Here is a 12,423-nt window from a genome sequence, read left to right as displayed (position 1 = left end):
TCTTACCCATTTATATGGCTGCAAGTACATGACTTTTTTTGAGGAACTGCATCTCAAATAGATTTAGCTGTTTAATAAATCAGCCCTTGATCCCCTGCAGTGGTGACCTCTGATCCCTTCTCAAAGCAAAGATTTCCTGTAATAGTGTGCCATACTTGCAGCAATACTTACCAAGTGTCTGTAGGTGATAAAACTATTTTGGTAAGAGGGGAACAAACAAGCCCTCTCCCTTCCATCCCTGTGGGGCAGCTGGTGATTATCACTACCTGTGGCAGTGGCCATGCCTGGACCCTCACTGAACTCCACTGTGTTGGATGGAGATGGGAGGCAGGTACCCAGCAGCACCTATGTCCCCACTTCCCAGCCCATGCCGAGCGCAGCCAAGAGGGGTAGTTCATAGCCGACATCCTCACCTGAAAATACATTTGCCACCTCACCTCTTCCTCCTCTGCTCCCCCAGCCCTGAGCAAGGCAGGTGTAGAAAGCTCCCAACGCCACATGCAAGAGCTTTGTACCCACCCCGTCCCTGGGAATGAGGCAGAGCAACGAGGGAGGCAGGGAGGGAACAGGCCCTGTACGTACATGGCAGCAAGCTGTGGGCCCCCTTCTTTCTTCTCCTCTGGCAGCGGTGCCCCAGGCAGCAGCAGCTCACCTGCCGGCGAGCCCTGCGCCATCCCGCGGCCGTGGCTCTCCGTCCCCAGATGCCAGGAGCCTCCCGCTGCGACGAGGAAGGAGAAGCAACTGAGGAGGGAAGAGGAACAAAAGGACGAGATCAGAACAGGGAATAAAAGAAGGAAATGTAGTGAATAGTAAAAACAAAGGGAGGAATTTTCCCGGGGTGCGTGTGGGGGGAATGCCGCTTATAAAAGCTTTTTTTTTTCTCTACGATTTCTGCAGAAATCCTGACAATGCACATGCTCGTTTTCCCTTTCTCATCCCACACAAACCTGTTGTTATTTTACTTTCATTATTTCACTTTGTTGTATCAGAAATGCTGAATCATAAAAAAGGGGGTAGTCAAAATGGCATTCATCTTCCGGGAATGAGCCGCGCATTGTTTTAAAGATCCCTGCGCTACTGCTGTTATCATCATCATCATCATCATCATCATGCATCTTGGCAGGTTGAAAGGTGTCGCAGAACAGGAAGGATTCAGCAGCAATTTAACATCCCACAGCAGTGCTTTAAAAGCATCAAATAACATTTTGAGTTTTAAGTCAGTACCAGTGTAAATAAATGGATGCATTCCCACGTGTCTGTTGTTTTTAAACTTGTGATGATACTAAAATATTTGCCTAACAGCTTTGAGCTGCAACAGAATTTCAGCCCATGTATACACATGCATGTGATATTGAATTAAACCATTTGTCATTCTTCTCCATAAATGACACAATTTGGCTCTCAGCAAACCATCTGAAATAGAAATTATGATGATGATACCACCGCTCCGTTTTATTTTATGGTAGTGTATTGATTGTCAAATAGACAATACATGTATTTTTGTAATGGCCTAGAAGAAGATATTCTGCCTTTTTATTTTACAGTCCTCATGCTATTACTCACTTTCATTTCAATAAAGGATAGCATTTTTCAGAGATGCTACCATAAACTGCTTCATTTAATAAGTTGCGACACAGAATAATAATGTTGCACCAGAGAGCAGCACTCTGTAATTTGGGAGAAATAACATTTTTCTTTTAAAATATTTCTGTCTCTTTATTTTGAAATCGAAATTATCTCTCTGCTGGTTTCTAAGTGAAGAAGAACCTGACAGAATTATTATTACCCTTGCAAGCCTCAGAACTTGGGTGTGACGTGAAGAAGCTAATTAGAAAGGGGAACAAATTAGATTAATTTCCACGGATATCAAAGTGTTACAAAAGTCTTGTTCTCAACAATGACTCCAGAACAGAACAATTTCAGTTATGCCTAAGCAGGTTCCTTATTCTGCCTAGCAAGGACTGACACCAGTGCCTGGTGACAGGGTTTTTATTATGCCTTTGACAGTTTGATAGGAAGTCGGTGTCCGCTCGTGGGTTTGCAGTCGCTTCAAACCTGGATTATAAAGGTTACCACAAACACATGGATGAGATGCCACCTCCCGAAAGCCCCACCCGCTACATCCCACACCCCAACATGGAGATTGCTTTTGTAATAGCTGCAGACAACGCGTTCCATGTGCTATTAGAGCTGCAATTCAGATACTCGGTCACTGGGGAAGGAGTCCCTCAAGCTGTGGAAGACAAGGTCAGTCAAAACATAGAGCAGGCTGCAAATTTGACACAAGATGGTGTGATGTCTCTGGTTTTATGGGCTTTTTACTCCTGCGACCACCAATTTAAATAGAATTAGATATTTTGATGCCTATTTTGTACAGGGATTCAACCTGAAATTTGTAATGAAGGATCTCTAGAATACGTGAGACACAAATATATGCATTATTTTGCACCACACAGAAAAAAGATCTTGCTGAAGTGTTACGATATATTAATAGGGTTCGGGCATTTAGGGTTCTTTGTCAGGTTGCAAAATGCCATTATTTGCAAACTACGAGGCAGAATTTGCTTTTCTTCCTAACAGCACGGACCTGCACAGGTCTTCCACTCCTTCTCCATTTCACAGGAGAAATCCTCCATATCCTTCATACTCCAACACAGAGGCAGTGAAACTGCTTTAATTTCATCAAGTTAGAATACACAAGGTTTATAAATTCCTTTACAGTGGCATACCAGGCACTAGCCCTGTGACAATGTGGTATTTCTTGAAGGTGAAGGCACAGCTAGGTGCCATACAGAAAAAAAATCTTTCAAGCTAAAGATCATTTTTTTATCCAAACACCAGAAGAATGCTTCTTGCATAAATAGATTTGTTTTCCAGAATATAAGAGACTGGATCTGTTGTTATGTAAAGTAAAGCATTCCCTTCAAGAACTTAATTCAGGTCTGAAGATACGTGTCCTTTGCTTTACTAATCTCAGGGGATGCATGGGTTTAAACACAGCACCAGTGAAAATGCCAGTAATAGGCAGTTGTGAGTGATACCTGGGGGGCTTTTTTTCCGATTTCATTGATTAAAAGATTGTGCTCTCATGAGCTGCCTGTTCCAAACATGTAACTCATCTCCCTATACCAAATGATTCGTTTTAATTTGTGGGAATAAAAATGATCACAAAACTGCTCAGGAGATGAAAATCCTCTCTCTCTCACTCTCTCTACTAAGAAGCAAAATGCATGGCTTCTGATCATGGTTTGACTCCCATTTCAGTGCAGATCCAGAGGTCAGAGAGGGACACTCTTCTTTTTTTGCCATTGCAGAAATTTGGCTCCTCTGTTATAGCTGCTAACAGATCTGGTTGCTAGTTATGGTGTGCGTTCAGTGTGTTTTAGGCAATCCATAGGAGAGAAGGGAGGCCATCGTTTGATACCTCTGAGACCCTCTGATGCTGAAAACAAACTCTACTCATGGATCCCCGCTGGATAAGGCACATGGTTCAGACCGTGTTAAATGATCAACATGTTCAAAGGCATCGGTGTGAGGTATTTAACCATCATTAGGAGACGGCCATTAACTGTGAGTAAAGGTGCAGTGACAGTAACACCCAAGTCCTGATCTCACTGCGTGTCCAGTAAGTGCAGTGAAGCTAGGTAAAAAGGACCTACCTCATCGCACATCTTTGGCCTTTTTTTGGCAATAATATGCCTCTCAATGCTGACAAAGTGCTGAATAGCAACATGTAATGTTTTTGACCATGCAGGGCCAGATTTTCATAATATCTAGCAATCTCAAACAGCACCATACCTGCTGCACTAACATTTAATATATGCTCAAATCACAGAATTGGGCAACCTAGTAGCTTCTTATGCATTGCCAGCAATTTACACAGGCAATCGTGGCCTAGGCGTGCACAGCTGTAGTTAATGCATACGTTCCAAGAGTAGGCACTGAAAATCTAATTCACAGGGCTAGATTTTTAAAGGGACCTCCTTTTTCACCACCTAGAATTACCTTCCTTTCGATCTTTAATTCAGAGTAACAAAACATGGGCACTCAAATAGCCATTAGCGCAAGCAAGCCGGCAGAATGGTAGCTTGATTGCATGTACAATTTTCTGTAGGATATCTGAAAGAAGTTAGTAATTTGGCCCTTTATCATTTTCTCCCCGTACATATGTGTAGGTGGATGCTTCTGTGCGTATGTACGTATGAATCGCTGTATCATGTAATTACTTAATGCAATTAGAGGGAATTTAAAAAGTACCAAAAACCCAAAACCTGCACTCTTGTTTTTCTGACCATTTCCCCTTTTTAAAAAATAAATGACTCACCCCCGTTGCAAGAGCCAAGCTATTCTTTACACTTGAGGATTTAGCTACCTTATGTGTTTTTACTGGGGAAAAAAAAGCCCTCTATCATTTATCATGTCATCTTATCACAGTCTCTTTGTGAGACGCAAATAGCACACTAATGTTTTCTTTTGTTAGGGTGAGTTGGCAATCTCCTCAGAGATGGAGCAACTACAGACAGCTCTTTTTTTTGATAATCTTCCTGACACTTGGATGAGACTGGCTTATCCATCAACATACAGTTGCTCTGTGGTAAGTCGCATGCCAACAGTCAGTCAGGATGGATGGCACTTCTTGTCCATCATAAACAATAAAGTAGAAACTAAAGAATTTTTCCTGGCAAATATCTTTCCTTCTTGTGTAACTCAGAATGGCTTTTTATCATGAATTGATATTACTACTGTTATGAAAAGCAGGAAAAGCCTTGCATTTACCTTGCCAATTACTGCAGACTTTGAAAGATTTCTCTCAAATTTGCATTCCCACTTCTTCCTTGCTTGCTTGCTTTTTTCTCCCTCTGTGTGTGCTGATCAGATAGGTTTGGCAAGTGTGGTAGCACGTAGTATCTCCTACTCCGAAGACTAAGCTTGGTTTCCTTGTGTGTTTGGGGATCAGAACTTGTCACAATGGAAGGGAGCTGCTCTGAGCTCAAGGGGGAAATGGTCCCAAGGGGCACCAATTCGTAAAGCAGCTTGCATTAAGAACTCGGAACTTTTTGTTTCAGAGCAAGTAGTGGGGCCCTCATGTTTCTGTTCACCTTAACTGAACTCATTCTAAGATGTGACCATATACCTACTCTCCATGGCTGCCTTGTCATACCAAAAGTGAAACCAAGAACAAAAAGTGAAAACCCACCCAATGCCAGCAAATTATTTATTTGCTGACAGGCATTCAGCTCTCCTCAGGAGCCTCATGAGTAAGGCAAAGTTGATGGACTGGAGAGCTGACAGAAGGACAGGAAAGCTCTGCCAAGCACAAAGACAGGTAGCGCTAGAAAGCAAAGCAAGCCCACGCTTCTGAAATAAGTTCAGACTTCTGAGAGATCAAGAGAGGAAGAAGAAATCTTGTTCAGCAGAAGAGACATTGAGAGAAGCACCAGAGGTAGATTGTGGTGAAGATCAATCAGAGCCTTAAGGAATTAAATGCTCTTTTAGCTTCCCTTGATGGAAAACTAAAGTACCATAGAGATAACTGTGATGTCTGTGATAAATATATGTCCTGAAGACCAAAAGCGTTGCCTAGGGGATATAATGCTAAATTACAAGCTGTTTTCCTGAGGAACAACACAGCTGCTTTCTTTAAAAAAACATATGGAGGAGTCAAGCTGGACCTTATATTCATGTTTGGAGAAAAGAGGGTAAAAGTACCCACTGATTATATAAAAGATGCCTTGCAGAACTAGTAGGATTTGAGGTGACAGATTATCTTTTGCCACGGGGTGCAAAATGCAGTGAGTCACTAGGGAGAAAAAACATTGCCAAAAGATGCTGCGTGGTGCAGCTGGGCTCCAAAACAGCCTCCCTGCTGGAACAGAGCGTGTGTGGAGAGGTACTGGGAGAATGTGAACAGGAGGTCTCTTATGGACACCAGAGAGGTTACACATGGACATGACAAGTGGAGGGGCCAGTTCTGCTTGGCCATCAGTCCCCTGCATCTGGGGAGGTGAAAAAACAGCAAAGGACAGAGGATGAAAACAAAACCTGAATCACTGTCACATCTAAAAAACTCCTCGTAATTGCCAGTAACCAGAGCCATGAGCTTCCTGTGGGAGAGGACATCTTCTCTATAGAACCCTGTTAACACACACACTGAGAAGCAGAAGGCCTCAGTCATCCTGATAGTTTTATCCTCTCTGTTTTTAAAAGACCTATGTCTCTTATGTACCTCCCTATGCCAGTGTCTGAGACATCAGATTTCTTAGCAAATGCCATTGCAAAGTAAGGCAAGAAGGGGTGAGGAGGTGAAGGGAAAAGTCTGAATGCACACATAGTTTAAGCATCATGGGCTCAGCAAATGTGTCAGAAAGAGCAAACACGAGCAATTACATGAAGGAGATGGTGTCAGATCACTTAATAATCTCACATCTTCAGTTTATCTTCAGGATCCTTTTTTACATCTCTGAAATGAACATGAATTCTGTTAATACCTTCTTCTATAAACTGTCCCTACACGTCACCTAGTGTTTCACTTGTCTGTGCAGGAGTCACCTCTTGCCCCTGAACCAGCAGTCTCCTGTCTCTGGGTTAGAGACAGTCAACTACCCCCTGAAGATGTGTCTAGCATTTCTTAATGGCACCTTGTTGGGAAGACAGAAGCAACACCGAATAGCACCAAAAAAATAGGACCTCAGCTAGAAAGGTGGGGATGTGATGCCAGCGATGTTAAATGGGTAAAAGGAAAAAAACAAGCCGGTGCTTTGTTTTTCAGGGTGCAGAAATTCAGAGAAAAATCCAACCAACAGGGAAAAAGTGTGGATGGAAGAGAAAGATTGGAAGCTGGCGCCACGGCATCTAGATTCCTGGAAATCTGCAAAAGACAAATAGTGGGACATCTTAACAAATATGTTTGGGTTCTGGGCTTTGACAGCATTGGCAGGCAACTGCTGGAACAGGCTGAGGTGACGGCAGCAGTGCAGGAGGATATGGAAGGAGACATTACATGCAGAAGGAAGGGGCTTGTAAGGAGCAGAGGGTAGCGGGGAGGGCAGGGAGTCATGAAATGTAGAAGCTGCCACAAGAGGGGATGTTCATTCTCCCTTTGGAAGATATTCATAATGCACAGAAACAGGCTTAGAAACTATTCCATGAAGGCTCAGGGTTATGGCACTGACTCCCTTGCAGGCTAGAAAAATACATGCTTGAAAGGAAAAGGCCTTCAGGGTAGGAGGGTTTGTTATTTGGGGGTTTTAACTGACAGAATCCACTGCTGACTTGTAAGGTGGGGAGGTATTAACTCCTGAGAAGGAGGAACAAAAGGCAGGGATTGCAATCCTGTGAAAAAAAGCAAGAAGCTTTGCAAGTGGAGGTGGGCTGGTCCAGAAGGGGGGTAAAGATATTCATCGAGTGCTCTGAGATGAAACATGCTGTGTGTTCGCAAAGGTGCCTGTCAGTCAAGTGGGGGAGCAACATTATGACAACCTCTCTTCCAGGAGCAGCAAAAAACAAGATTTTTTTCCCTGCAAAGCCAGCCCAGAAATTACTGAAATGGTTGTTTTAACAACCAAAGCTCGCTAGGAGAGAACAAAAGAACTCCAGATGCATGTACATACACATCCATCCATCCATCTATCAATGCTCTACTATGGCCTCTGATGAGCTAACTTCCACTTAAAGAACATCTCTTACATTGGTGAGAAAACAGGCAGTGAATTCTTTTGCTGCTGTAAAACCTGAAATTATCTTGTTTTCAGGGAGGAGTGTGAAAAAGGTGCAACTTGCATGGAGATTTCTGAGAACAGTTAAGCCTAATGCACAGCGAATAGCAGAGAAGAGGTAGACTTCTTGTGAAGGAGCTGCTCTCGTTTCCTGAATACTGACGTGCTGTCTTCACTAGCTACCTCTCAAAGCATGGCTGCTGCCGTGGCTCCTTGAGACAGAAGGGCTCAGGTTCCAGAAGGGTTGTTCTGAAAGCCCAGAAACACACAGTATTGTGGCACTTGCTGCTATTCACTTGTCAGTACTTAATTAACAAATGTAGAGCTTTGCTGAAATCAGAAAGATACTTTGGTATGGAAAAAAAAAAAAAACAAAAAACCTTAATCTGAGGAAGTTGCTTGTTAAACAGAGAGGAATTTGTTGTTCAGCTGCACTCAAAACACAAGAAAAGGGAAAAAAACATTAATGTGTGCCAGGGCAAAAGTACCACTGTCTTGGCAAGAAAAAGAAACATTTGCAAGCTTCAGAGCTGGTATGGGAACAATGGGGAAGAAAATTAACTAGAAAAACTGCTCAATGGGCTGCTGAGAAGAATCCTCCTCCCTTCACAGAATGATTTTTTGTGTTTTCTTGTACCCAGATAAGATGGACTGATGGTACAACAAATAATACCTGACACACAAGTTGTTCAGAATGCACAGAAATCAGAATGGGCTGAACTCATTGAATTCAAAGGCAATCAAAAAAGTAAAACTAGGATCAACTACCACCATTCCCTTCTGCCAGAAGGTGTTAGGTATTGAAAACTGTATCAGCTTTTTCACACAGTTGCAGTATAGGCTGATACATAGTAGAAAACAAAACAAAACACTAAACCCAAAACCAAACCAAGCCCTGAACACCAGGTTGAAGATCAAGGTGACAAGAAACCTTAAGTGTGGCTGTCGCACATCTGGAGTAATAGGGTTTCCAGTGTTTGCTTTGGCCATTTCCCCTGTGGCGGTGATCTTTAGTAAATTATCCCTAATCCTTCATCAGTTTGCTCTTCTTTGGTTTTAGCCTGAGTTCCTAGTAGGCAACTCCTCAAGATGCCTTTAATGTTTTGGAGCTTTCTTCACATAAGCAGATGAAGATCAGGGTTCCTCATTGTTGTGGTATTCATTTGTATTTCCTTTAATCCTTCTGCACAAAACAAATATCTAAATATTGCTTGTGTCAAGGTAAATATTTTAAAACACAATACTTAACGTGAGGCTGGTGGGAGGGGTGGGCTGCAATTGTTTGCAGTCCAGGAGCTTCACGTTACTGGATCCTTCCTAACGTGGTAGGTGCCAGGTTGGAGTGTGTGCGTTCACACACAGCATCCTAGGTACACCATGCATCTAGGTCCTTCCCAGCACTAGTGATTCCTGACCTTCTACTCCCGGTTTGCTTCTAAACACTTAAACCAAGAGCACCCTGTTCAAATCCTCAGTGTTTCAGCTTTTGCTAAGCAGCATGTTCTATTAGAGAACACTTTCACTGCAGGTTAAAATTCTCAGATGCAAATCATACAATGCACTGAGGAGTATTGGCTGAGGGGGAAAAAAATAGCCTGTCATACATAACAGGACTATCGATAATGTACAGTACATAACACTCCAGCAAAAAAATGACTAATATCAAAGCTAAACAGGAATGATTCATATGGTTGAGACAAGTAGAATAAAACGTGTATTTTAACTAAATCAGTTTTTAGGAATACCAGGCACAGGTTAATCCTTTATAAATATGTTCACAGAGTACATTAGACACCAGCCCGCCTACACAAAATGAATGCAGCACACACTCTGATGTATTACAGAGGCAGGATAAATGAGGGAACTCTTCTGTGTTTGATCTGGTTCTGCTCTGTAATTCAGAGATACTGGAGATGGGTGGTGAGTTTCTCATTGATCCCAAAAGAACCAATACTGTTGAATCCTGTGAAATGTAAGCTTTGTAGAGGATTGGAGGCTATGCACGAAGGACATTGTAGCTTTAGGGGCATATTCTCTTCTCGGGAATGTGTTGTAACTGGCATTCACAAGTCATACACATCCTGGGGAAACTAGACCCTGTAGCTTAACAATAGTGAAAACGCATACCTAGCTCCACAGGCAATTATATCACTCTCATTGCTACATCTGCATTCAGTTATCAAAGGATAGATTTCCAGCAGATAATAAACGAAGCTGGAAACGAATGTTGGGAATTTGAAACAATGCTAAATTTGACACACATCAGCATTTAAAAATGCAGTAAAGTGCAGTCAGTGTATCAATGCAATTCTAAGGTATTTTAGAGAGGAAACACAGAGCTAGCACATAGATGTGGGAATAATCAGTTCCAAGGTTTCCCCCCATCCACATTCTTTCCAGCTTTTTAAACCACTTATACCAGTCCTTTGCATATGGTGGAGGTGTTAATGCACAGTTACTGCACAACGGGGTTGTGAATTTTAGTTAATGAAAGCTTTTAAAGGCACAATGAAATCCTCAGATGAAAGGCAACAAAGAAGTGCTAAGTGTTATTATAGCCTAGCCTAAGTTTTACTGAGAGCATTCTTATACACGATGGACACAGCATAAATACGTATTATGGGTGATAACCTCCCTGTAAAGACTAATTCCCACTCCTGAGGCTGCCAGAGGCAAGAGGAGGCGGTATTATGAGACTTAATAAAGTCTCATAATGTTTTCATCCTATTCCTATCCCCAGGAGCTAGAAGAGGACCCCTGTGTACATTATGAATCCTTACTGAATAGCATGGCCATCCTGGCATATTGCGTGCACAATTAGATCACAAGGATGGCAGACCAAGATGGTTCAGTGAACACTTAAAGGCAGAGGTAAATACAGGAAGTACAGCAAATGCTATAGTTCCAGTCACAGCAGTGTGGCACAGAGTAAGTTTACAGTGTGTGTTTGTATGCTATCTGTGGAAGAGGTAAGCAAAGGGAAAAAAATCTGCTTGCATTTTCCTTGAGAATTTTTGCTAAAATCCAAGTAATTGTTTGTGCATGATAACAGAAAGGAACAATTAAGATGGTCTGAATTTTGCAAAGGTGAGAAAGGGATAGCTGTCAATGGGATGTGGATGAAAGCTCCAGTAACCCATTTGGAAAAGATCTAGCACCAGAATAAATGTACAACAGCTTACCAGGCTGAGAGAAGATGGGATCTGCTGGTCTGAATGGTGGTTTGATCTGTTACGATGGGAGTGAAGTCTTCAATATGAAAAATATTATTCTGCTTCCTGGGTCTGCAAGAGCTAACATTGTTCTAAAGGCTGCATCCCTCTGATCAGCTGCCCTGGTTGACTGATCACAGTCTAAGTGATCTGTAGCCTCTTTCTTTTTCTGCCTCTGTTCAAAGAAAAGATTGCAGCTTCATGTCAGTTATTATTTGCATGTTTTTCCTAACAGTTTACTCTCTGCAGCTTCTGGTTCAACATTTACATGTTCCGAAATTCAGGAAAACACTAAAAAGGATTTGTAGATCAGTACCTAATGTTTTCAAAGTAATAGCAGGCACCTCACGCATACATCTCATGTTCCACCCTTTTGGTAAATGTATTCTAACACTCTTAACTTACCTGCTTTAAAAGGGCTGGCATGTTGAACCAGATGGCCTTTTTCTGCTGCTACAGCTTTTCATGTTATATTCTGCTGCTCCAATTTCTGTATTTTCCCTGCATTTTACAAGACAAAATGCAGAAGTTTAAAGGCTCATAATGTTTATGTGACAAAAATCTTACTGCTAAGTACAGTATTACTGACGGATTAGTTTAATGCAATAGCATAATGTCATTTAATTATAGTAATAGTGCACAGCAACAATCTTACTACTTATGTCAGATTGTGAGACATTATTTTTTAAAAAGCTTCATCATTATTATTTAGTTTTTGGGTTTAGTTCCACAGTTTCCCCCCCCCCCCCCCCACACATATTGAATTTTTTCCATAGGTGTAGAATAAGAAACATTAGGTAAATTGCTCCCATTTGCCACTGTAAGATTCCGTAAGAATTCACAATACTAACTAAAAACCTATTTTGCACCACGAGACAATAGTCAGCCAGCCCATAGGGAAAGATTGTAGCCTTCTGTGCCTAAAAGTCCTCAGACCTGCATGCTGCAGGACTTTAAAAATAAGCCTGAGCCGAAAAAGAAGGATCACTCCACCAAGTCTGCCTTTTGTATTTACCTGAGAGCTTTTAATGTAGATTGATCTAAATTCCTGTGCCAGCCATGAACTCTATATTCACATAAACTGTTGTAGTTCAGGGCTTCAGCTTTTCAGCCCACAGTTTCCACTGATTTCAGCTGTGGCTGACAGCAGTTCTGAAAATACAATCCACAATAACTCGGTTTTTAAAGTGTTTTCTATCTGAAGACCACAGAATTTTCCACCAGTGTTTGTTTAGCCTCACAACAGTCCCAGGAAGACAGAAAAAGGCATCTTCAGCCAGCACAGCTGTATGCAAAGTGAACATCTGTCCATTGCCAAATTCAGTTTAGCTAATAATGAAAAACACCACACTTTATTTTCTCTTCCAGACAGGACCAGACTGCAAGGGAAAGCCTGGAGAGGATTTCCGTGCTGTAAAAAGGGAAATGGGGAGAGACTGAATTTCCTACTGTCACTGAGGAAACGCATGGCAGTGCTAGAAAAAGAACTCAGCACT

General features: G+C 42.0%; 1 long non-coding RNA gene across 1 annotated transcript; it reads right to left on the bottom strand.

Annotated features, from left to right (window-relative positions):
- Positions 1-133: 133 nt before the first annotated feature.
- LOC130607023 (uncharacterized) lies at positions 134-12,094 on the bottom strand. Its single transcript, XR_008974133.1, has 4 exons — positions 11,943-12,094; positions 11,333-11,428; positions 10,898-11,102; positions 134-741 (listed from the first exon to the last, which is right to left on the bottom strand). It is a non-coding gene; the product is annotated as an uncharacterized LOC130607023 (long non-coding RNA).
- Between the last annotated feature and the right edge of the window lie 329 nt (positions 12,095-12,423).

The sequence above is a fragment of the Pezoporus wallicus genome, unplaced genomic scaffold (assembly GCF_028554395.1).
Source record: "Pezoporus wallicus isolate ANWC-B61680 ecotype Strahan unplaced genomic scaffold, APGP_CSIRO_Pwel_v1 contig_1181, whole genome shotgun sequence".
Taxonomy (NCBI): Eukaryota; Metazoa; Chordata; class Aves; order Psittaciformes; family Psittacidae; genus Pezoporus; species Pezoporus wallicus.
Note: the sequence above shows the minus strand (reverse complement) of the source record. Positions and strands in the feature narration are given on the sequence as shown.